A 23,159-nucleotide genomic window follows, 5' to 3' on the forward strand; every position below is an offset into this window, starting at 1 on the left:
AGTGTGTTACACTTTTTGTTTTATGTGTAGCCATTTGTTGCCATTATTATCCCGAGTCACTATCTTTGAAATCCAAGCCTTAATAACAAATGTATGATTGTTTTCACTATAACTATATCTCAGTGCTGCGATGTTATCAAGAACATGATCCTCAGCTGAATCAACCAGCTGGACTGTCCCCTGGGGGATCACAAACCTGATACTTTCTGTAAGTGGCCAGGGGTGACGTGCTGGACGCTGCAGGAAGGGCTCCGAGGATCATCACTGACTTGCGCAGAGAGAGCAAGGGCTGCAGAGGCCCGGAGGACAGTGCTTGTGTTCTTAGGGGACCGAGCTACAACAGCAACAGGCAAGCCCCTTCCTGCTAAGGGCTAGTGGTGGCGAGGTGCCTCACAACCCTGCCTACCCCTGGGGATCCTCACATTAGGTCTGGGTTATACAAGCGTCAGGACAAAGGGATCTGTGGGAGCAGGCAGAGTTTACTCTCCACCTTGGTCTTGGAGTAGAGTCAACTCTTGAGGCAGAGCTGCTCCTTGGGAGCCAGGCATCATTATTGGGCTGAGCTATCTGGGAGAAGGGATTGCCCTGCATGTTGTTTGGCCATCTCTGGGAGGGCTGGGGTGGGGGCAGAGGAAGGGAGAATAAAATAAATTGCACTTGGAATATACCCTGACTCTGCACCAGGAAATATGCTTAGGGTGCAGCAAAACATAGCACTAATACTGCCTTTAAAATCATGAGATTTAAAAAAAAAAAAAAAATCATTTGGACATTCCTTTCCTGTGTGCTCTGAGCCCCTAGGGTGCACTTGGATGATGTTTTCAAGCTTCCACCCGAAACAAGGGCTCCAACTCTAGATTAAAAAAAACCAAAAGGTGAAATGTTCTCAACCACAGGATGCCAGGAGCTGGGGCGTGAAGTAAACCAGCAATTATTGCGAGACTCACAATTTATCAACATCAAGGAATTCATTCAAGAAGGATGGTGAGAAACTGTAGAGGGGTCAGAGAAGAGTCACGAGAATGAGGAAAAAGAAAAGGAGTACTTGTGGCACCTTAGAGACTAACCAATTAGGATTAGAAAACCTGCCTGATGGGGATAGACTCAAGGAGCTCAATTTGTTTACTTTTAAAAAGAGAAGGTTAAGGGGCGACTTGATCACAGTTTATGAGCACCTATCTGGGAAACAAATATTTGATAATGGGCTCTTCAATATAGCAGAGAAAAGCAGAGTACTTCCAATGGCTGGGAGTTGAAGGTAAACAAATTCAGCTGGCGAAGAACGTGTACATTTTTAAATAGCAAGAGTAATTAACCACTGGAACAACTTAGCAAAGGTCATGGTGGATTCTCCATCACTGACCATTTTTAAATCAAGATAGGATGTTTTTTGAAAAGATCTGCCCTAGGAATTATTTTGGGGAAGTCCTATGGCCTGGGCTAAACAGGAGGTCAGACTAGATGATCACAGTTGTGCCTTCTGGCCTTAGCATCTATGAATCAAGGCAGGATCCTACGACGAAAAGTCATAAGAACATAAGAATGGCCACACTGGGTCAGACCAAAGATCCATCCAGCCCAGTACCCCGTCTACCGACAGTGGCCAATGCCAGGTGCCCCAGAGGGAGTGAACAAGTGATCTCTCTCTTGCCCTCCATCTCCACCCTCTGACAAACAGAGGCTAGGGACACCATTCCTTACCCATCCTGGCTAATAGCCATTAATGGACTTAACCTCCATGAATTTATCCAGTTCTCTTTCAAACCCTGTTATAGTCAAAGGCAGGGAGGGACGCTCTCCCCAAGCAAAGAGCACCAGGACAAAAGAACAAGTAGTCACCTGGAAAGTTTTCCTCCCACTGTGTGGGTGTCTATTTAGGTGGTAAGCTATTCAGGGCAGGGACTGTCTCTTACTCCATAGCTTTATCGTGCCTAGCAGAATGGGGCCCTTATCTCAGATGATGCCTCTAGCTGCTAACATAACTGAAGTATAATTAAGTCCAAGACAGCAGCTGACCCTCAATTTCAGAGCCTCACAAGGCAAGAGGAAATTATTCCCTCACCCCCACTTTTATTTATGTCATGACATTTTCAGCGCTGTTTTGTTAATACCAAGTTTAATGCTCACATCAGCAGCTCTTTGGTGCTCAGCTGCCCACAGAAAACTCTGTTTCTTTCTTATTTTACTCGGTTTGTCACCACAGCAGCTGAGTGCTTCATTTCCAAGAGTTAAAAAAGATAATATCTAGATTACAGATGCCACCAGGAGAAAGAAAACCAGAAGCAGCCAGCTGAAGCCCAAAGACATAGGCCCACCGCGGTGCCTCAGACTGGGTTCGATTCCAGTTCTGAACTGCCAGGGGAGTGATTTGCGAAAGACTCATCTACTTGCTTCCCTTGCCCCATCCCTAGGGAATCTGAGCACCACCAATACTCAAAGGCCTTATCTCTTTTCCTGGCACCCTAAGATGCCCAGACAACCCCATGACAACCAGGATATACCCGATAACTAACATGGGCATTTATTTTCTGCAGAGCCTTGGAAACTGAGAAGTCTGGAAAGGGTCTCCTGTTTAGTCAGGAAGCTTTATTATTATTGTGGTACTAGCCATTGGGTGCTGTACATACAGTGAGAGACAGTCCCTGCCCCCCAGAAGCTTATAATCTAAATAGATAAGGGTGGGAGGGGAAACATATACCACGTTGGAAGCAGAGCTGAGAATACAAATCACTAGCCCACACTACCTCTTGGCCATTTTCACACACCCCTGGGGCTTGCTCTTCATTGTTTATAAAACAATAGGGGGCTAAATTAATCTTTGCTGGTCCACAGCAGAAACAAAGGCATTAACACAAACTCCACCGGGCAATCTACAGCAGCTGAGTCTTACAACAGGCAAAATGCGATTGCAGTGAATGAATAATGGTGACTCTTGATCTGAATTACGTGCTTGGGCTTTTGTCTTCTTTGTAAAAACCCATTGGGATCCTTATGCCCTAAATCCCAGCCATTTAGCATCTGGACAATTTTAAAATCTTGTTGCCAAAGCTGACTGCTCTCCCCTCAGATTCAAACAATACTCTGCTGACAGCAGCAGTGAAAGAAAGATAAACCATTAAATTATACCTAGCGAGGGGACGTTGGAGGACCTGTCTCCATTCCCCCCACATCAATAAAATGGACACGTGAGCTATAAACCAGCTGCACACACTTGAGTGTCCATGTCCCCTCCAACACATGTGGTTGTGGTTAGCGTAGTAAGTGATATTGCACAACCCTGTCAAAACACCCCCATGGTGCAAGTATTGGAAAGAGGAGAGATTTTTGCCATTGGAGTCAATAAATCAAATACAACTATTTGTATTGTGCCTTTCATGCAAACTGCATCCCAGAAGGCTTTCAAGAGAAAGATGAATTATACGGTTACAGAGTTCGGTACGTAACGAATAACAGCAGCAGAAAAGAGAGAAGCGCTCAGAGCCACGTGCCGAGAGAAAAAGAGATGTTTTCAGCGGTGAACGTAAAAGAGAGGAAGAGCAGAGGGGATACAGAATAGGATGGATTTTTGAACTTGTGGTTCCTGGCCCAGGAAAGAAAAGAAGAAAACAAACAGTTGTCACTTGAAACACTTAGTGAAACCGATGGAGCTATGATCATTTACACCCATTGAGGATCTGGCCCCATCTTTCCAAGCAGACTTTGGCATGTGATATATTAGAAGTCAGGAGGAAGGGGAAACTTTCACCTAAAAGTAAAATGGGGGGAGGGAGGGGGGGTGGAGGAAGACTCAGCTGCTGGAGGAAGACTAGGCTGCTGGTCCATTGGAAAGACCATATGACGGTCATGCTTTCTCCCATGGCATCCCAGATGCGTGGAAGGAGCACCCTGTACATCGTCCTCCTTCAAATCCGACCTTCGAATTCACCTCTGCCCGGATGCCCACAATCATTCTAAACAGTCAGGCAGCTGGTGATCCCAATGATCTGACTGTTCTCTGTCTGCATCCCCCTTGTGTTTCTTGTCTGATACACAGATTGGAAGCTCCCTGGGGCAGGGACCATCTCTTTGTGTTGTGTTTGTGCAACACCATAGCACAATTGGGGATTGGAGCCCCTAGGTGTTCACACAAGCCAAATACTCAATAACAACAGTGCACCAAGGAGACTAGGACTTAGGATACCAAGGCTCTATGCGTGGGCAACCGCTGCCACTGGCCTGCTGGGTGACCTTGGGCAAGCCACTCCACCTTTGTGTGCCTCAGTTTCCCCATCTGTAACTTGTAAAGCGCTTTGAGCTGTGCTGGTGAAAAGAGCTAGGTACTGTTATAAAATGTTTCTCTGACATTTCCTGGAGGTCTGTCAATTTAATGTAACACACCCAAAACTAAGCTCCTGATCTTTCCTCCCAATCTCTCCTTCCTCTTTTTCTGTGTCCTTGCTGACATCACCATACTAAAATACAAACATAAAATTTTACTACATGTCCCCCTTTTGGCCCCTTAAGAACAATTCATCCTCACAAGACTTTCTCAGAGCATTGTGTCGTGACTGATAGAACCCATCTCCTACCTACCCGTGATCAACCTAGCTGGCCACTAGATTGATCCGGACTCTGGACTGGTAACTATAACATCAACTAGGGGGAGGGAGGGAGAGAGAGAGAGTGTGAGTGTGAGATTGAATGCATATGCTAATTGTTGTATCTTCAATAAACGTGGCATATTGCCTTTTCCCCTAAAAACGATCCCGTGTGCTTCTTATGAGCATAACAGGAAGGCCCGTCACCAGGGCCTGCCACCCAGGGATTATCTTGCCCTGCTAGACTGGGTCTTTCTGAGGGGGATGGAGGTATCCATCTGCTGACCTGACAGGGTGTCCTACCTGGCGCCCATGTTTGAGACATTACGGAAAGGTTGCCTCTCTGACCACTAACCCATGCTGTTCCTCCAGGTGGGCACTAATGCCACAGTCAGGTCTGACCCTGAGCAGATCAGCAGTGACAACAGGACTGTGGGAACAAGGGTGAAGGAGCCAGGGGCACAAGTGGTGTTCTCATCCATCCTCCTGGTTGAGGGCAAGGGCCCAGGCAGAGACACATGCATCCTGGAGATGAATGCATGGGTTCACAGATGGTGTTGATGGAAGGGTTGTGGCTTTGGAGGCTGTTCCAGGAAGGAGGACTGTTAGGAAGAGATGGGGTCCATCTGACCAAGAAGGAGAAGAGCATTTTCACGCACCGACTCAGTGAGGAGGGCTTTCAGCTAGGTGAAAAGGAGGCAGGAGACAAAAGTCCACAAGCAGATATAGGAAAATCTGACCTTAACGGAGGGCTAGATGTTGGGGGGGGGGGGGGGAGAAATGGAAAAGTGCAATAGGGTCATAGAAGCAACAAGGGGGATAACAGTGGGTAAATCGGCTCAACATCTTAGATGTCTATTTACAAATGCAAGGGGTGTGGGGAATAAGAAGGAAGAACTGGAAGCATTAGTACATATGCTAAATTACATACCACAGAGATTTAGTGGGAGAAATCTCATTACTGGACTATCAGTCCAGTAGCTTGTTCAAGAAGTATACGCAAGGTAAAAAGGGAGGACGTGTTGCATTATACATCAAGAATGTATACACTTGTTCTGAGGTCCAGACGGAGGTGAGAGACAGCCCAGCTGAAAGTGTCTAGGTGAAGATAAAAGGGGGACTTTTCATGGCAGATGTCTACTACAGACCACCAACTCAGGAAGAGGTGCTGGATAAAGCATTTCTAGAACAAACAGACATATCCAAAACGAGATCTGATAGTAACGGAGGACTTTAACTACCCAGACATCTGTTGGAAATGTGACATGGCAAAACCTAAAATGTCCAATACATTCTTGGAATGTACAGGGGACAACATTTTGTTTCAGAAAGTGGAGAGAGGGGTCAAGTACCGGCACACCGTACTATGGGGGGCAGCCGTCTTAGAGTTGACTGACCAACAGGGATGTTGTGAATCTGAAGATTGAAGGCAATTTGGGTGAAATGGATCATGAAATGATAGATTTCATTATTCTAAGGAAAAGAAGGAGTGAGAACAGCAGAATAAGGACAATGGACTTAAAAAAAAAGAGCAGACTTTAACAAACTCAGCAAACTGGTAAGTAAGGGCCCATGGGAAGAAAATCTAAGGGGAAAAAGCAGCTCAGGAGAGATGGTGTTTTTTTAAAGAGACAATAATAAAGGCACCACAGCAAACTATCCCAATGTGAAAGAAAGAGAGGGAAAAGAGTAAGAGGCCACTATGGCTCAATTAGGAGGTTTTTAATTACCTGAAAATCAAAAAGTGGCAATATGGAGAAATAGCAAAGGAGGAGTACAAAATAATAGCACAAGCATGTAGGGACAAAATCAGAAAGGCTAAGGCACAAAATGGATTACACTAGCAAGGGACAGTAAAGGCAATAAGAAGAGGTTCTGTAAATACAGGAGGAGCAAGAGAAAGACCAAAGTGTAGATTCTCTACTTAGTGTGGAAGGAGATCTAATAACGGATGACATCCAGAACACTGACCGTTTAATGCCTATTTTGCTTCAATCTTCACTAAAAAGGTTAATCACAACCAGATACTAAATACAATTAATATTAACAACAAGGGGGAAGAAATGCAAGGCAAAATAGGAAAAGAATTGGCAAAGACTATTTAGATAAGTTAGATGTATTCAAATCTGCAGGGCCTAATGGAATTCACCCTAGGGTATTTAAGGAACTAGCTGAATCAGTCTCTAGCGATTATCTTCAGGAACTCATGGAGGATGGGGAGTTCCACAGGACTGGAGAAGGGCAAACGTACCTATCTTTAGAACACAGAGGACCCAGGAATTATAGACCAGTTAGTCAAACTTTAAAACCTGGAAAGATACTAGAACAAATTATGAATCAGTCAATTAATCTGTAAACACCCAGAGGATAAAAGGGTTAATAAGGAATAGGTAGCAGGGGCCCCAGGGGGCGGGGGCTGTTCTCAGCCCCCTTACCCCAGGCAGGTGGAGGGACCTGAGCTTCCTGGCCCAGCTGCGGCTTCTGGCTTGGCCAGGGGGCAGGTCCTCGGGAGGGAAGAGGAGGTGAACTGGTGGGGCGGGGCCTCACCCCCCACACTTTTAGGAAGACTCCATCACCCCTGGTGGGTGCACAACAGGTTGAAAGACCATGTTCAAAGAGAAGCGATCTATGGTTTGGTGTCAAACTGGGAGAACATATCTAGTGGAGTCCCACAGGGACTTGGATAATGACTCAGTTATTATTGATGACATGGATAATGACTTGGATAATGGAGTGGAGAGCATGCTTATAGCATTTGCGGATTATGTTAAGATGGAGGACAGGATTAGAATTGAAAATGATCTTGACAAATTGAAGAACTGGTCTGAAATCACCAAGATGAAATTCAATAAAGACAAGTGCAAAGCACTACACTTAAGAAGGAAAAATCAAATGCACAACCACAAAATGGGGAATAATTGGCTAGGCAGTAGTATTGCAAAGGATCTGGGGTTACAGAGGAACACACACTGAATGTGAGTCAACAATGTGATGCAATTGTGAAAAAGGCTAATGTCATTTTAGGATGTATTAACAGAAGTGTCGTATGTAAGACACGGGAGGTAACTGTCCCGCTTTACTCGGTGCTGGTGAGGCCTCAGTTGGAGTATTGTGGGGCCTAGAACTGGACACACTTTAGGAAAGATGTGGACAAATTGGAGAGAGTCCAGAGGAGAGCATCAACAATAATAAAAGATTTAGAAAACCTGGCCTATAAGGAAAGGGTAAAAAACCCTAGGCATGTTTAGTCTTGAGAAAAGAAGACTGAAGGGGGACCTGGTAACAGTCTGCAAATATGGAAAGGGCTGTTACAAAACGGACAGTGATCAGTTGTTCTCCATGTCCTCTGCAGGTAGGCCAAGAAATAAGTGGCTTAATCTGCGGCAAGACAGATTTAGGTTGGATATTAGGAAAAATTCCTAATGATCAGGATAGTTAAGCTCTGGAACAGGCTTCCAAGGGAGGTTGTAGAATCCCCGTCATGGGAGGTTTTGAAGAACAGGTTGGGTACACCCCTGTCAGGGATGGTCTAGGTTTACTTGGTCCTGCTTCAGTTCAAGCAGCTACACTAAATAACCTCTCGAGGGTCCCTTTCAGCCCTACATTTCTATGATTCTATGACTCCCACAAGAAATCTACTGGCAATGATGGGGAGAGAGGGTGATAAAAATGTATCTTTGTATTTTTTAACAATTATATTAAAATGTTATGTGTTCAGGAAAAAAAAAAGTCTTATTAAATCAGTAAACCCATCCCCAGCAAGTGCAGGATGCAAAACGCAGATATAAGAATGTACCAGATGTTAAACTGATGCTCCACTTGATTTCAGCCAAAAGGAAGAATTTATATAGACCTTCATGCCTTGGTGCTCAATGAAGGCCTGATTCAAAGCTCATTGAAGTCAACCGCAGTCATTCCCTCCACTTCTTTGGGATTCGGATCAGGGCCTAAGACACAAGCATGTCATCGTCCTTTCCCCCCCTCTTTACCTTAGATGTCCATGAGTTAGGGGTGGGGATAGCTCAGTGGTTTGAGCATTGGCCTGCTAAACCCAGGGTTGTGAGTTCAATCCCTTAGGGGGCCATTTAGGGATCTGGGGCAAAAATTGGGGATTGGTCCTGCTTTGAGCAGGGGGTTGGACTAGATGACCTCCTGAGGTCCCTTCCAACCCTGATATTCTATGAGTCTCAACTCAATGGCAGTCCTGTCCTTCAGTGTCCTACGACAGAACCTCCAAAGAGCACTGGGGGGAGAAGAGACGCACCAAAGATACCGAGACTAATGGGAGGATTTGTTTGCAAAGTTTCCCCGCAGAATTTGAGAGGAAAATCAGGGTCAAAACGCTATTGGGGCGTGTTCTAAACCAGGCAAGTGAACAGACTCATGCTGAAGCTCACTGTGGGGCAGGTGTGCTCAATATACCATCTTTGGCAGAGACACAGCAGGCAGGGACCAAGAGGAGGCATAAGGATGCTTTTACACCTATGTAGTTAGTCCCTCCAGGTCCAAATTCAGACAGTCTGGTGGGGCAACGTTAGGGAAGCTCAAACGACCCGTTTGAAGTAGTTGTCCTTTAGAGAGCTCAAAATGTTAAGATGTTAACATGGATGTTAAGAGTAACAAGAAGAGTTTCTTCAGGTATGATGGCAATAAGAAGAAAGCCAAGGAAAGTGTGGGCCCCTTACTAAATGAGGAGGGCAACCAAGTGACAGAGGATGTGGAAAAAGCTAACGTACTCAATGCTTTTTTTGCCTCTGTCTTCACGAACAAGGTCAGCTCCCAGACTACTGCACTGGGCAGCACAGCATGCGGAGGAGGTGGCCAGCCCTCTGTGAAGGAAGAAGTGGTTCGGGACTATTTAGAAAAACTGGATGTGCACAAGTCCATGGGGCCGGATGCGTTGCGTCCGAGAGTGCTAAAGGAATTGGCAGATGTGATTGCAGAGCCATTGGCCATTATCTTTGAAAACTCATGGCAATCGTGGGAAGTCCCGGAAGATTGGAAAAAGGCTAATGTAGTGCCCATCTTTAAAAAAGGGAAGAAGGATGATCCTGGGAACTACAGGCCAGTCAGCCTCACCTCAGTCCCCAGAAAAATCATGGAGCATGTCCTCAAGGAATCAATTCTGAAGCACTTAGACGAGAGGAAAGTGATCAGGAACAGTCAGCATGGATTCACCAAGGGAAAGTCATGCCTGACTAATCTAATTGCCTTCTATGATGAGATAACTGGTTCTGTGGATGAAGGGAAAGCAGTGGACGTGTTATTCCTCGACTTTAGCAAAGCTTTTGACACAGTCTCCCACAGTATTCTTGTCAGCAAGTTAAAGAAGTATGGGCTGGATGAATGCACTACAAGGTGGGTAGAAAGCTGGCTAGATTGTCGGGCTCAATGGGTAGTGATCAATGGCTCCATGTCTAGTTGGCAGCCGGTATCTAGCGGAGTGCCCCAAGGGTCAGTCCTGGGGCCGGTTTTGTTCAATATCTTCATAAATGATCTGGAGGATGGTGTGGATTGCACCCTCTGCAAGTTTGCGGATGACACTAAACTGGGAGGAGTGGTAGATACGCTGGAGGGGAGGGATAGGATACAGAGGGACCTAGACAAATTGGAGGATTGGGCCAAAAGAAATCTGATGAGGTTCAACAAGGACAAGTGCAGAGTTCTGCACTTAGGACGGAAGAATCCCATGCACCGCTACAGACTAGGGGCCGAATGGCTCGGCAGCAGTTCTGCAGAGAAGGACCTAGGGGAGACAGTGGATGAGAAGCTGGATATGAGTCAACAGTGTGCCCTTGTTGTCAAGAAAGCCAATGGCATTTTGGGGTGTTTAAGTAGGGGCACTGCCAGCAGATCGAGGGACGTGATCGTTGCCCTCTATTCGACATTGGTGAGGCCTCATCTGGAGTACTGTGTCCAGTTTTGGGCCCCACACTACAAGAAGGATGTGGAGAAATTGGAGAGAGTCCAGTGAAGGGCAACAAAAATGATTAGGGGACTGGAACAAATGACTTATGAGGAGAGGCTGAGGGAACTGGGAGTGTTTAGTCTACAGAAGAGAAGAATGAGGGAGGATTTGATAGCTGCTTTTAACTACCTGAAAGGTGGATCCAAAGAGGATGGATCTAGACTATTCTCAGTGATAGCAGATGACAGGACAAGGAGTAATGGTCTCAAGTTGCAGTGGGGGAGGTTTAGGTTGGATATTAGGAAAAACTTTTTCACTAGGAGGGTGGTGAAATACTGGAATGCGTTACTGAGGGTGGTGGTGGAATCCCCTTCCTTAGAAGTTTTTAAGGTCAGGCTTGACAAAGCCCTGGCTGGGATGATTTAGTTGGGATTGGTCCTGCTCTGGGCAGGGGGTTGGACTAAATGGCTTCCAGAGGTCCCTTCCAACTCTGTTATTCTATGAAAATAAGGGCTCCCTTCACAGCTCTACATACGCTTAAAACAACAACAACAAAGTAGAACAACCCCCCCCCCCCCCCCAAGGTATTTCAGTCTGCTAGACTTGAGAAAAACAATAGTCTAGTTTGACTGAGCTTGTGGCGGGCTCCAAGAAATCCTGAGTTTTAATCCTGGCCCTGCCACTTTCTTGATGAAGTCATTTAAGCTCAAAAGACAATAAGGGAGTTAGGTGCTGGACTATGTGCCTCAGTTTCTCACCTATAAAAGGGGATATTGGTAATTATGCACCCATGGGGGGTACTGTTGAAGCTAAATTACTTAGTCCCTGTCCCAAAGATCTTACGATCTATCTTGTTGTTCTGTGTTTGTGCAGCGCCTAACAAAATGGGATCCTGGCCCACGACAGGGACTCCGAGAGTAAGTCTACACAGCAAAGAAAACCCTGTGGCTGGCCCATGCCCGCCGACTCAGGCTCCCGGGGCTCATGCTGCAGGGTTGTTCCGTTGCTGTGGAGACTTCCAGTCTTGGGCTGCAGCCCGGGCTCCAGGGTCCCTGCGAGGTGGGAAGGTCCCAGAGCTCGGGCTCCAGCCAAGCCCAGAAGTCTACACAGCAATGAAACGGCCCCGCCGCCGCAGTCTAGTGTCAAGTTGATGTGTAGACTTACTCCTAGGTGCAAGAGTGAGGGAAGCTCCCAAAAAGTGGGGTGGCACTGGTGCCCAAACCGTGGCCCCCGCCACCCCTTCTTCTGAGGCCTTGCTCCTGCTCACCACCCCTTCCCCCCAAGCCTCCGCCCTCATGCCACCCCGTCTCCCCGCCCCCCCAAGACCTCGCCTCCCACTCGCTCCTCTCTTCGCCCCTTAGGGTGACCAGACAGCAACTGTGAAAAATTAGGACGGGGGGGTGGGAAGTAATAGGCACCTATATAAGACAAAGCCCCAACTATTGGGACTGTCCCTATAAAAATCGGGACATCTGGTCACCCTAACACCCCTGCCCCATTACTCACCCTTGAAGCCGGTAAAAAGTGGGAGAGCATAGCCCCTCACCCTTTTAAAAGTGATGAGGCCATGGCCCCCTGGCCCACACTGGTCCAGCGCCCCTGCCTACGTGCTATCACTGTACAAATAATAACATCAATTGTCACTGATGACAAAATTCCAGGTGAAATTGGTAAAACTTCCATTGGCTTCAGTTGGGTCTAGATTTCACCCCCAGTCTGTAAAAGGCTTTGAAATCCCTTGTAGGGAAGGTGCTATAGAAGAATAGGTGCTACTGTTAGTAGAGATGGTCAAAAATGTAAGTATATTCACAGAAAAATGAGAAAAATTAACTTTGGGGTTGTTTTTTTTTAAATTTGTAGTGAAATTTCCCACTATATTTTATGGAGCGGAGGGTGGGAAAAAAAAAACCCAATTCTCTTTCATTTTTTACACTAGAGAAGGGGGCAGCAAAAAACAAAAGTGTTTTTTTCACCCTCAGAAGAAAATAAGGAGTGCTAAAAAAAATCACTTTTTTCTTCATTTTTTTAATTCAAACTTCATCAAAAAGCCAAAAATTTCAGATACAAGGAAAAATATTGTGAAAATTTTCATTCGGTCAGAAAAGGCATTTCTCTCCATGAAAAGTACTTTGATTAACACGTGTCAGGTCTAAAGATCAGTTGTTATTTAAGGCAGTGCAGCCCCGGGGAAATCTTCTCCCAGGGCAGAGTACACACCACCACATTTCCCTGGATTTGGGGGTCTTTTCGCAAGTCAGAATTGTGGTACTGTCTGAGGGCAGCCTGCTGATCTGGATGTTTTAAACCTTATGCAGTTCTGACAGTCATTGAGAAACCTAAGTATAAGGTGCACATTAATATGCAAACAATGGATTGTTTCTGTCAAAGCTGAGCTGGGTGTTGCTGACAAACGCAGTCATTTTTGTAGCGTTCCAATTCCACTCCCCCCCACAAACATACACACATATGGTTTCTCAAGAGCTTTTTGTGCTTTCCCTGGGATTTGAGTTCCTATCACAGGTAAGAAGCAGCAAGAGGATCAGCCGTCTCTGTGTTTGATTGCGGCTGCGATTAATCTGCAGGAAACATACGCCAACAAATTATATTAAGTACCAAGCACAATAAAACTTGCCAGGTAAACACTTCACTACCAGACAGTGGAAAGGTTTCCTCCCAGCTGCCACTTCACGGTCCCACGGTATATCATTAATAGAGGTGACTTGTAATGGTCTGGAACCACATCTGGGCCTGATGGAGACTTCACAGTGGAAAGGGGCTATTTCAAACTCCCATCCCCCAACATTTCACCCTTTTCATTTCAGTTTCATGACCATCATTACATTAATTACTTATTAAGTATGATCAGTATTGTGACAAACGTCTACTCGGCTCTTTACAAATAAGCCTGCAGATGAGGGTCATAAACTCTTTGCATTAGGCACTAAACAGGATCCTGCACTCTAAATATTTTAATAAAATTAATTAATGATACTCTGCCCTTCTATAGCACCAGTCATCCAAAGATCCTAAAGCTCTTTAAATGTTAAATAAACCTCACCATTTCCTTACTCTATCCATTAAAAAGCTGGAAAAACCGAGGCACCAAGAGATTAAATGGGTCAGTTACAGGTTCATAGATCATAGAATCTCAGGGTTGGAAGGGACCCCAGGAGGTCATCTAGTCCAACCCCCTGCTCAAAGCAGGACCAATCCCCAATTTTTGCCCCTGTCCCTAAATGGCCCCCTCAAGGATTGAACTCTCAACCCTGGGTTTAACAGGCCAATGCTCAAACCACTGAGCTATCCCTCCCCCCAAAAGGGAGTGACGAGGGTGGGATAAATGGTTCTAGAATGGGACCCAGGAATCCTGACAAAGTCTTACGTTCTAGAAACAATCCCACCAATGTTTGCCCCATTTTTTCTTACACGGAGCAGTGTCACTTGACCAAACAAAGGGCATGTACTTGACTAATAACATCTCACCACATGCCTGATTTCAACAAACACAGAGAACCTGAGAATTATCACAGGAATTGTTGGGTATAGTTTGAAAGATGATCTTTTCATGCTATATGTGTACAGTGCCTAGCACAATGGAGCCCTGATCTCTGACAGGTGTGACCACAAGACAAATATTAATTAATAATCATAATAATTACAAAGAGTCAAACACTTCTACCAGTGAAAAATATCTATACTCTCGCGTGAATTTTAGCTCATGAGGACAGCCTTCCCTAAGATTATCCCACAGGGAATTACACTGACCAGTGACCCCAGCCGGGGCAAATGTCAGTTCAAAGGAGAAAAGGTCATTTTGATCTTCCTTTTGAGCTTCTCTCTCTCTACACCAAAGGGGCAAATGCCAAGGTGTGAAAGCCAGCTGATAATGGCTAACGTTGCAACTCTGACCTTTGGCAATTGTCTTTCGTGTGTGGTGAAACCTGCTAACCTACGTCACGTACTCAGAGATCTGTTCTTTTTAAAAGCCCTTTTCTATTAGTGCAGGTTAATATTACTCCAGGAGCCTTATGTGAGAGTAAACGTCAAGGAAGGTGGCACCTTTAGGTGCAGTGTTACCTTCCTTCACTTTCTATACTGCATGCACATCACAGAATATATTCTAAACTGTAAATAAAACTGTATTGTTCCCAACCCATGACCTACCCCGGGTTTAACTTGTAGATGAACACTGCATGTGTATTTACATGAAATGACCACACTGTACCTTTAACTGTTGCCTTGCTGCATGGAGATTAGCTGGAGTTAGGCAGGCACTGTGGTGATGGGAACTGAAGAGGAACACCTGCTACTAGGGACATCTAGAATTTTTGTTGGCTCAGAGAAAAGGTAAAAGGAATCACCTGGTAGTGTAACAATTCATGGTCTAAGGAATATTCTTTTAGAAACTATTTTTGTCTTTAAAATGAGACACTGTCCCACCCTGACATCAGAGACTCAGGGGAAATAAATGATTAGGACATCTGGTCCATTCCCACGGGACAGCGCAAGATTTTTCCCTCCAGTATTTGCTAGTACTCCGTCCCCTCTACTTCTTAAAATCGCAAGCAACAAGGCTCTCTCTCCCTCTCCTCCTTCGCTTCCTTGCAACGTACAACACAAGAATAGTGCCACAAACAAAATAAATGCTTAGTGTCTTGGACATTCTTGGTTCAGGGCTTTTTTAAGTGCAGTCCCATTCTTCACTGGGTTAAAGGGGAGACATTTTCTTACAATATAGAAGCCGCACCTTTACAAAAAAACCCAACAAAAACAGCAGCTAAAGTGAGAGGGCAATCCAGAGAGCTAAGCGACTGACATCTTTAGCTGCTGTGCACCTAAAGCTGGAGTTTGGACAGTCCCTGGTATTCAGTCTCTGTGCTACCGGCTGGTTTCAGTTGCCAAAACAAATCACATCGCATTTAATTCTTTTTAGCAGCATCTCTTCAGTGCCTCAAAAAAAGCCCAAAAACCAAAACACAAGAACAAAAAACACCTTTTCTGCCTCAAGTGACACAAAAAGCATGCTTGGTTCCCAATGTGGCATCATGTTTTTAATCTACTTGGTGCATGGTTTGAGGCCATTCACTGTATCCTAGTGGTTAGCAGCAGCGTCCAGCAGTACTTGCTAAATCTGCCCCCAAAGATCACAGGAAAACAAACACACATTACAGTACAAGGAGAACATCTACCCCTCTTTCTCTCCAGTCCAAGAGACTTGAGACGCTGCAGACTTCAATGATCTAGAAAGGTTTTTAGAAACCCCTGCAGATAATCCCCCAGGTGCAACTCAAACAAACGTTGGAAATAAACTCTGTACAATTCCACTATGAAAATGTTACGTGTCCACATTTCAAATTTAAGGCTATATACTCACTAGGGCAGACCCCCAGTTACACATTGGAGCTATGACAATCTACACCAGCCAAAGATCTATTCTATTGGGGTCTACATTGGGGGGGGGGGGGGGCAGAAAATTGATTTTACAGGTTGGGGAATCTGAAATCTTGTTTTATATTCCAGAGTCCTTTCTACTAGTTTGGGGCATTGAATGAGTTAGAGGGGATCGTCAAAATCTTCTAAAGAGCCAAGGTTTTATCCCGTGTGGTACCTTATCACTGAAGAAGCATCATGTGGATTTAAAAACGGGATTAAAGATTTCCCTGGATAACAAGACTATCTAGGGTTAGAACCGTAAATATTAAACATAAACACTCATCTTGGAGCAGATACAAACCCTCCACGGCGCAAGCCAGCCACTCACTAACGAGATTTGGGGGAAAGGCTACCCCAGAACTGCGACCTTCCTCGGATTCATCCGGTCCTGCCCACGGGCAGCCCCAGCCCAGCTGGACCCCTGCTCTGACCCAGTCTGGCGTCTCCTACATCCAGAGCCCTGGGACCCCATCCCACATGGCCTTTCAACGGCAGCCCTGCCCCAGAAGCGGAGGGAAACGCCGAGAGAAAAGCCCGCTCGGTTTCCAGCCCGCACACGCTCCCCTGCTCTGCCCCCAGCGAGGGAGCGGAGCACCCCAAAGGCCAGTCCCAGCCCGCCCCCGGAAAGTTGGCTCCGCTCTTTCAAAGCGAAGCAACCCGAGGGGAAGGGGACCGACCCCCCGCCGGCCAAGGGCCCTTACAGCCGAGGGCAGAGGGTCCGCGATGAACCCGGGCTCCGAGCAGGGGCTTCCGCGACTCACCTGCGAGGATCAGCATGACAAAGTAGCAGATCCCCCTCATCCTATTGACTCTGGGCAGATCCGGGGCTGGGGGAGGCGGCTTCGGTTCGCACCCCCGGGGGGCTCGAGCAGGCGCTGCAAGGCTGGGGAGGGCTAATCCCCCCTGGGCAGCCCCCTCTCTGCAGGGAAGGGAGCGCTGGCCGGCAGGGACCCCGGGTCCTGCTGGGGCATGGTCCCCCCCTGCGCCCCGCTCTCCGCTGCGAGCCGGCTGCTCCCGGGGGCCGGGCTGGGCTCCACGCCGGGCCAGCCCGGGAGCCGGGCAGGGGCGGCGTTTGCAAACTTCTCCCGGGGAGGGGCGCCGCGGGGGGAGGCTGGCTCGCCTGCCCGGGCGGGGCGCTGCGGGGCGCGGGGCAGGAGGGTCTCCCCGCCGCGGGGTGGGGGCGCTCCGCGGGCTGCCGGCCGCTGCCACCGCCGCCGCCGCCGCCGCTCCGGCTGGGCAGGGAGAAGCGGGGAGAGGCTTAAAGGCGCAGCAGCGCCGCTCCTCCTCCACACCCCCCCCCCCGCTCCCGTGGGGCACCGGATCCTGCTCGGTCCCCTCCCCTCCCCTCTCCCCCCGTGGGGCACCGGATCCTGCTCGGCCCCCTCCCCTCCCCTCTCCCCCCGTGGGGCACCGGATCCTGCTCTGCCCCCTCCCCTCCCCTCCCCTCTTCCCCCGTGGGGCACCGGATCCTGCTCGGCGCCCTCCCCTCCCCTCTCCCCCCGTGGGGCACCGGATCCTGCTCGGCCCCCTCCCCTCCCCTCTCCCCCCGTGGGGCACCGGATCCTGCTCTGCCCCCTCCCCTCCCCTCCCCTCTTCCCCCGTGGGGCACCGGATCCTGCTCGGCGCCCTCCCCTCCCCTCTCCTCTCCCCCCGTGGGGCACCGGATCCTGCTCGGCCCCCTCCCCTCCCCTCCCCTCTGCCGCCGTGGGGCACCGGATCCTGCTCGGCGCCCTCCCCTCCCCTCTCCCCCCGTGGGGCACCGGATCCTGCTCGGGCCCCTCCCCTCCCCTCCCCTCCCCTCCCCTCTGCCGCCGTGGGGCACCGGATCCTGCTCGGCCCCCTCCCCTCCCCTCTCCCCCCGTGGGGCACCGGATCCTGCTCGGCCCCCTCCCCTCCCCTCCCCTCTCCCCCCGTGGGGCACCGGATCCTGCTCTGCCCCCTCCCCTCCCCTCCCCTCCCCTCCCCTCTTCCCCCGTGGGGCACCGGATCCTGCTCGGCCTCCTCCCCTCCCCTCTCCCCCCGTGGGGCACCGGATCCTGCTCTGCCCCCTCCCCTCTTCCCCCGTGGGGCACCGGATCCTGCTCGGCCCCCTCCCCTCTCGGGGCACCGGATCCTGCTCGACCCCCCCCCCTCTCCCCCCGTGGGGCACCGGATCCTGCTCGGCCCCCTCCCCTCCCCTCCCCTCTCCCGCCCTGGGGCACCGGATCCTGCTCGGCCCCCTCCTCTCTCCCACCGTGGGGCACCGGATCCTGCTCGGCCCCCTCCCCTCCTGTTCCCTCTCCCCCCATGGGGCATCGGTGCCGAGCTCTGCCTCCTCCCCTCCCCTCGCCCCCCGTGGGGCACCGGATCCTGCTCTGCCCCCTCCCCTCCCCTCTCCTCCCGTGGGGCACCGGATCCTGCTCTGTCCCCCCTCCCATGGGGCATCGGAGCCGAACTCTGCCTCCTCCCCTCCCCACCGTGGGGCTCCGGATCGTGCTCTGCCCCCTCCCCTCCACTCCCCCCTGTGGGGCGTTGCCCACTTGCTCTGAGGCCCCTCCCCACAAGGGCTTTGAGCTCCCCCCCCCCTCCTTCAGCGATCTCCCTTTCCACCCCTCTGAAAGGAAACACACACAGCCAGTTGCCCCCTGTGAGCCCCCAGCCCATTTCCCCATGAGCCCCCTGCCTGGCCTTCCTCCTTGAGCAGCCTCCCTTGTCCCCATCAGCCCCCCTCTCGGTAGTCCCTGGGGCTACATCTTCCGTGAGCCCCCGTCTTCGTGATCTCCAGACCACATCCTCCAGCAGCCCCCATCTTGTCCTCATGAATCCCCAGCTACTTGATCCCCAGCCCACATTCTCCATGAATCCCCATCTCATCCCCATGAATCCCCATCACCGTGAGCTCCAGACCCCGTCCTCCAAGAGCCCCCAGGCCACATCGTCCATGAACCCTCCACCCATCCCTGTAGCCCCCAGGCTACATCCTTCATGAGCTCCCCATCTCGTGATCTCCAGACAAGATCCTCCAAGAGTACCCATCTTGTCCCCATGAACCCCCATCTACAGGACCCCTAGGCCACATCCTCTACTGATCCCTTGGCTGCATCCCCATGAACCTCCTGTCTTTGTAGCCCCCAGGCCAAATTCTTCATGAATCCCCGCATCTTCATGATCCTCAGCCCACGTCCTCCATGAGCCCCCTTGGCCCCAGCTCATCCCCATGAGCCCCCAGTCCACATGACCCCCAGACCTCATTCTCCACGAGCCCCCTTCCCTCCGTCTTGTCCCCATGAAACCCAGTCTACATGATCCCCAGATCATATCTTCCATGAGCCCCTTCCCTCCTGTCTCATCCCCATGAGCCCTTCCCCCCCATCTACATGACCCCTGGGCCAAGTCCTCCATGAGACTTTCATCTGTGTGACCCCCAAGGCATGTCATCCGACTCCTCCATGAGCCTCTTCACTGCCTTAGACCTCATGGCATGCCCCTGTGGGCCTCTCTCCATCTCCTTTAGCCTCATGCGATGATTCTCATGGCCTTGAAGGTGACCTCCATAGGGGAAAAGTCTGTGCCTTTTTTCAGAGTGGTCTACAGCACTTTCCATCCTTGTCTCCTAAAGTCCTTTACAATGCTGAGTCAGTAACAGGCACCTGCTCATTGAATTGGAGATAAGGCTACAGCACAGAATAGATAGACCAACCTAGGCACAAAGAGGTGAAGGGACTTGCCCAAGTTCACACAGCAAGTCAGTGGTAGCATCAGGACTAGAGCCAAGTTCTCCTCATTCCCAGTTCAGTGACCTACCCATATTCTTCCTTCTTTGTGATTTAGTTTAAAAAGCCTGGACTTCACACTCACCCCATCCTCCTCCAGTTAACAAATGGACACCAGAAGCATCATGAACATTGAGGCTTGTCTTTCCTCTTTGTGATGGAGGACTCCCTTTGGGAATCACAGATGTGCAATGGGAGCTTTCTGAGCCCTCAATGGTGGGGCAGGAGGTGGTGTTGAATTTTTACATTAGATAGCTTTTCTCCCACCTATGTGCAAGGTGTTGGAGTTAAATGAGTGTTAATAAAACAACAATAACAACATCTAAAGTCTGGCTAAAAGTCCCTTCCCACTGGAACTGCTCAGGGTTTTTCTCTGTTTTTTTGTAATGTCATGATGAAATTAGTTCTCTGGATCCTCCAGGCAAACCAGGGAAGCAGTGTGAAAAACAGAGGGAAAAATTAACTAAAACACACTTTCCAGGTCATCTATATGCACGTCATAAAGAAACCAATGAAAGCACAAACATATTTCCTCCTGACAGGTTACCATTAAGACTCGTGCCAAGTCCACCAACCTCTTCTCCTCTGGAACAAAGCAGCAAGATGTAGACACCCTTTCCTGCTGCTTTCTTTACACCGTGCCCTGTTTTAGAGAGTGCATCTGTGGGGCAGCATAGTGGGATCTATGTCTGCACTGAAGCGATGTCCTCTGGCCAGCCCGCACTGGGGTGCTTTGGAGAAGGGGACCCTTGTCCCGTTCCAAAGGTCAGCTGAAGGCACCAAGCTAGATTTTCCTCTCACCTACCCGACCATCAGTCAGGACAACTCTCCTGAAGCCAGCAGGGTTATACCAGACACCTTATGTTGGTGGAGCAGAAAAGCTGGATGTACAACACCACTTTTGCACCAGCTCTTGCAAAGCGGGTGCCGGCTAGGTAAGGCATTGCCACTCTGTCCAGCTTGTTGAAGGCAGGAGACTCACCTAAAGGTGAATCTGTGCCATAGTCCCATGCCAACACTGAATGAACCCAAGGGTGTCTGGATCTGGTTTGGCCCATCCCAGAGACAGGGCTAGGCTTAGGCTATGAGCAGCACCCATCAGAGGAATGCAGAGGCTGGAGAGAATTGAATGGCACTAAAGCAACCTGGCCTCCTTCACAATAAGTAGCCTGTGAGGTGGGGGATGGGGAAAGTCCAGCGTGGGACAAGACCCTTCGTGTGTCCGAACACTGAGGCATTTCCTGTCCTTTAAATGTGCTGGGGGAGGCTAAACCCTTAGGAACAGCCACCCAGAAGGGATGTGCTGCAAATGTGGTTAAGTGAGACGTCACCACTCCCTGCAGGGGTGTGTGAATTGGATTATAACTTGTACTAATCACCCCCCATGGGTCGGGAGGTTTACCTGTTTGTTCCCCCTTACAGAGCCAAGAGATTGATCAATCCATGTCTAAAAAAGCCACTGTGCATCATGCTAACCCAGCCCCGAATAGTGATTCTCCATGAGCCCCAGCCAACAGAGCGGCTAGGCTCAGAATGCCAGTGAAAGGAGGAATTGTTTAGGGTGGTCCCGGGAGTGCAGAATCAGGAGGAGTGGGATGGAAAGGGAAAAATTCGACTGATGATAAGAAAAGAGCTCCTAAGAGTGAAATCTATCATTGCTATTATTCTTTGTGTCACACTAGCCCTAGGGGTCCCAGCTGAGATCAGGGCCCAATGTGCTGGGAGCTGTACATACACACAGTAAAAGGCAATCCTTCAATACAGGAAAAAAAAAGCCCACTGACCGTACACCCCTAGTTATCACCTACCACCCCACACTGGCACCCATACCGGATGTCATCAAACAGTTACAACTCATATTTGCTGGGGACCACATCCTGAAAGAAATCTTTCCCAAACCCCGTCTTCTGCCCTTCAAACAACCCCCCATCTCGCCAAGCTCATCACCAGAGCAAGCTCCCTACGGAACATCTCCAAGTGGCACCAGACCCTGCCAGAACAACAGATGCTAAACCCGCAGCTATATCTCCACTTAGGGTGACTGTATTTCCCAAAGGGAAAACAGGACACTGTGCAGGGCTGCCCCAAGTCCTCCCACCTCCCCCATAGGGCTGGGGGGGTCTCTGCTCGCCCATACCCTGTCAGTCCTTGCTCAAATACTGCCTGCTCCCTGCGGGGGGAGGGGGGGGGCTGTGTGGAGCCTCAGGTCTCCCCCCCATGGTCTGGGAGGCAGGAGCTGAGGGGGGCACTTTTGGGGGACCCAGAGGCTCAGAGTGGCCTAGGGGATTAGCGGGGGGCTGGGAGCAGCCTGCTCTGCTTCCCTTGCCCCAGCCCCAACAGTGTCGCTCGGCGGAGAGGGCTTGGGGGAGGGGAAGGGAAGGGATCGGATCCTCCCCCCACCCCACCCCGCCCCACCCTGCCCCGCATTCACTGGCAGCGGCGGGAAGCGGAGCAGTGCGGCCCCAGCCTGCTCCACTCCGCCAGCTCCCAGCCACGTCGCTCTGCTTCCCGCCGCCGGTGAGTGCGGTGGGGGGGAGACCTCTCCCCAACCCCGCAAGCGACATGGCTGGGGCCAGTGCCGGGGGTGATCCTTTCCCCAACCTCCCTGCACTCACTGGCAGTGGGAAGCAGAGCAGGGGGGATGGGTAGAAGGTGGGGTGGAGGGTGTTGTCCAGGGCCCCACACTCCCCTAGGGACAACCCTGCCCCTTACAGTGGGCGCAGCCCGCAGGGGAGAGGGGCAGCTGAGGGATAGGGCTGGTCACCGGGGCTGGTTCTGCCGCGTATGCAGCACGCAGCTGCCTAGGGCACCATGAAATTTGGGGGAATTTGGTGCCTCAAATTTCATGGTGCCCTAAGCAGCTGCGGGTGCTGCATATGCCTAAGGACGGCCCTGGTTCCACTGTTCCCACGATCAATGCCCCCAAACAATACATCTTTCAAGATCCCTGGGTCCTACACACGCCTATCACAACATGCAGTGTACCTTGCCCAGCGCATCCAATACCCCATCAACCACAATGTGGGTGAAACCAGACAACCGCTACGCTCATGAATGAACTCTCCTAGATACTAATCTCAAAAAAGAGATATTGGAAATGGAAAAGGTTCAGAAAAGGGCAACAAAAATGATTAGGGGTATAGAACGGCTCCTGTATGAGAAGAGATTAATAAGACTGGGACTTTTCAGCTTGGAAAAGAGGTGACTAAGGGGGGATATGATAGAGGTCTATAAAATCATGAGTGGTATAGAGAAAGTAAATAAGGAAGTGTTATTTACTCCTTCTCATAATACAAGAACAAGGGCCCACCAAATTAAATTAATCGGTAGCAGGTTTGAAACAAACACAAGAAAGTATTTTTTCATGTAACGCACAGTCAACCTCTGGAATTCCTTGCCAGAGGGTGTTGTGAAGGCCAATACTATAACGGGGTTCAAAAGGGAGCTAGATAGATTCATGGAAGATAGGTCCATCAATGGCTATTATCC

The sequence above is a fragment of the Eretmochelys imbricata genome, chromosome 4 (assembly GCF_965152235.1).
Source record: "Eretmochelys imbricata isolate rEreImb1 chromosome 4, rEreImb1.hap1, whole genome shotgun sequence".
Lineage (NCBI taxonomy): Eukaryota > Metazoa > Chordata > Testudines > Cheloniidae > Eretmochelys > Eretmochelys imbricata.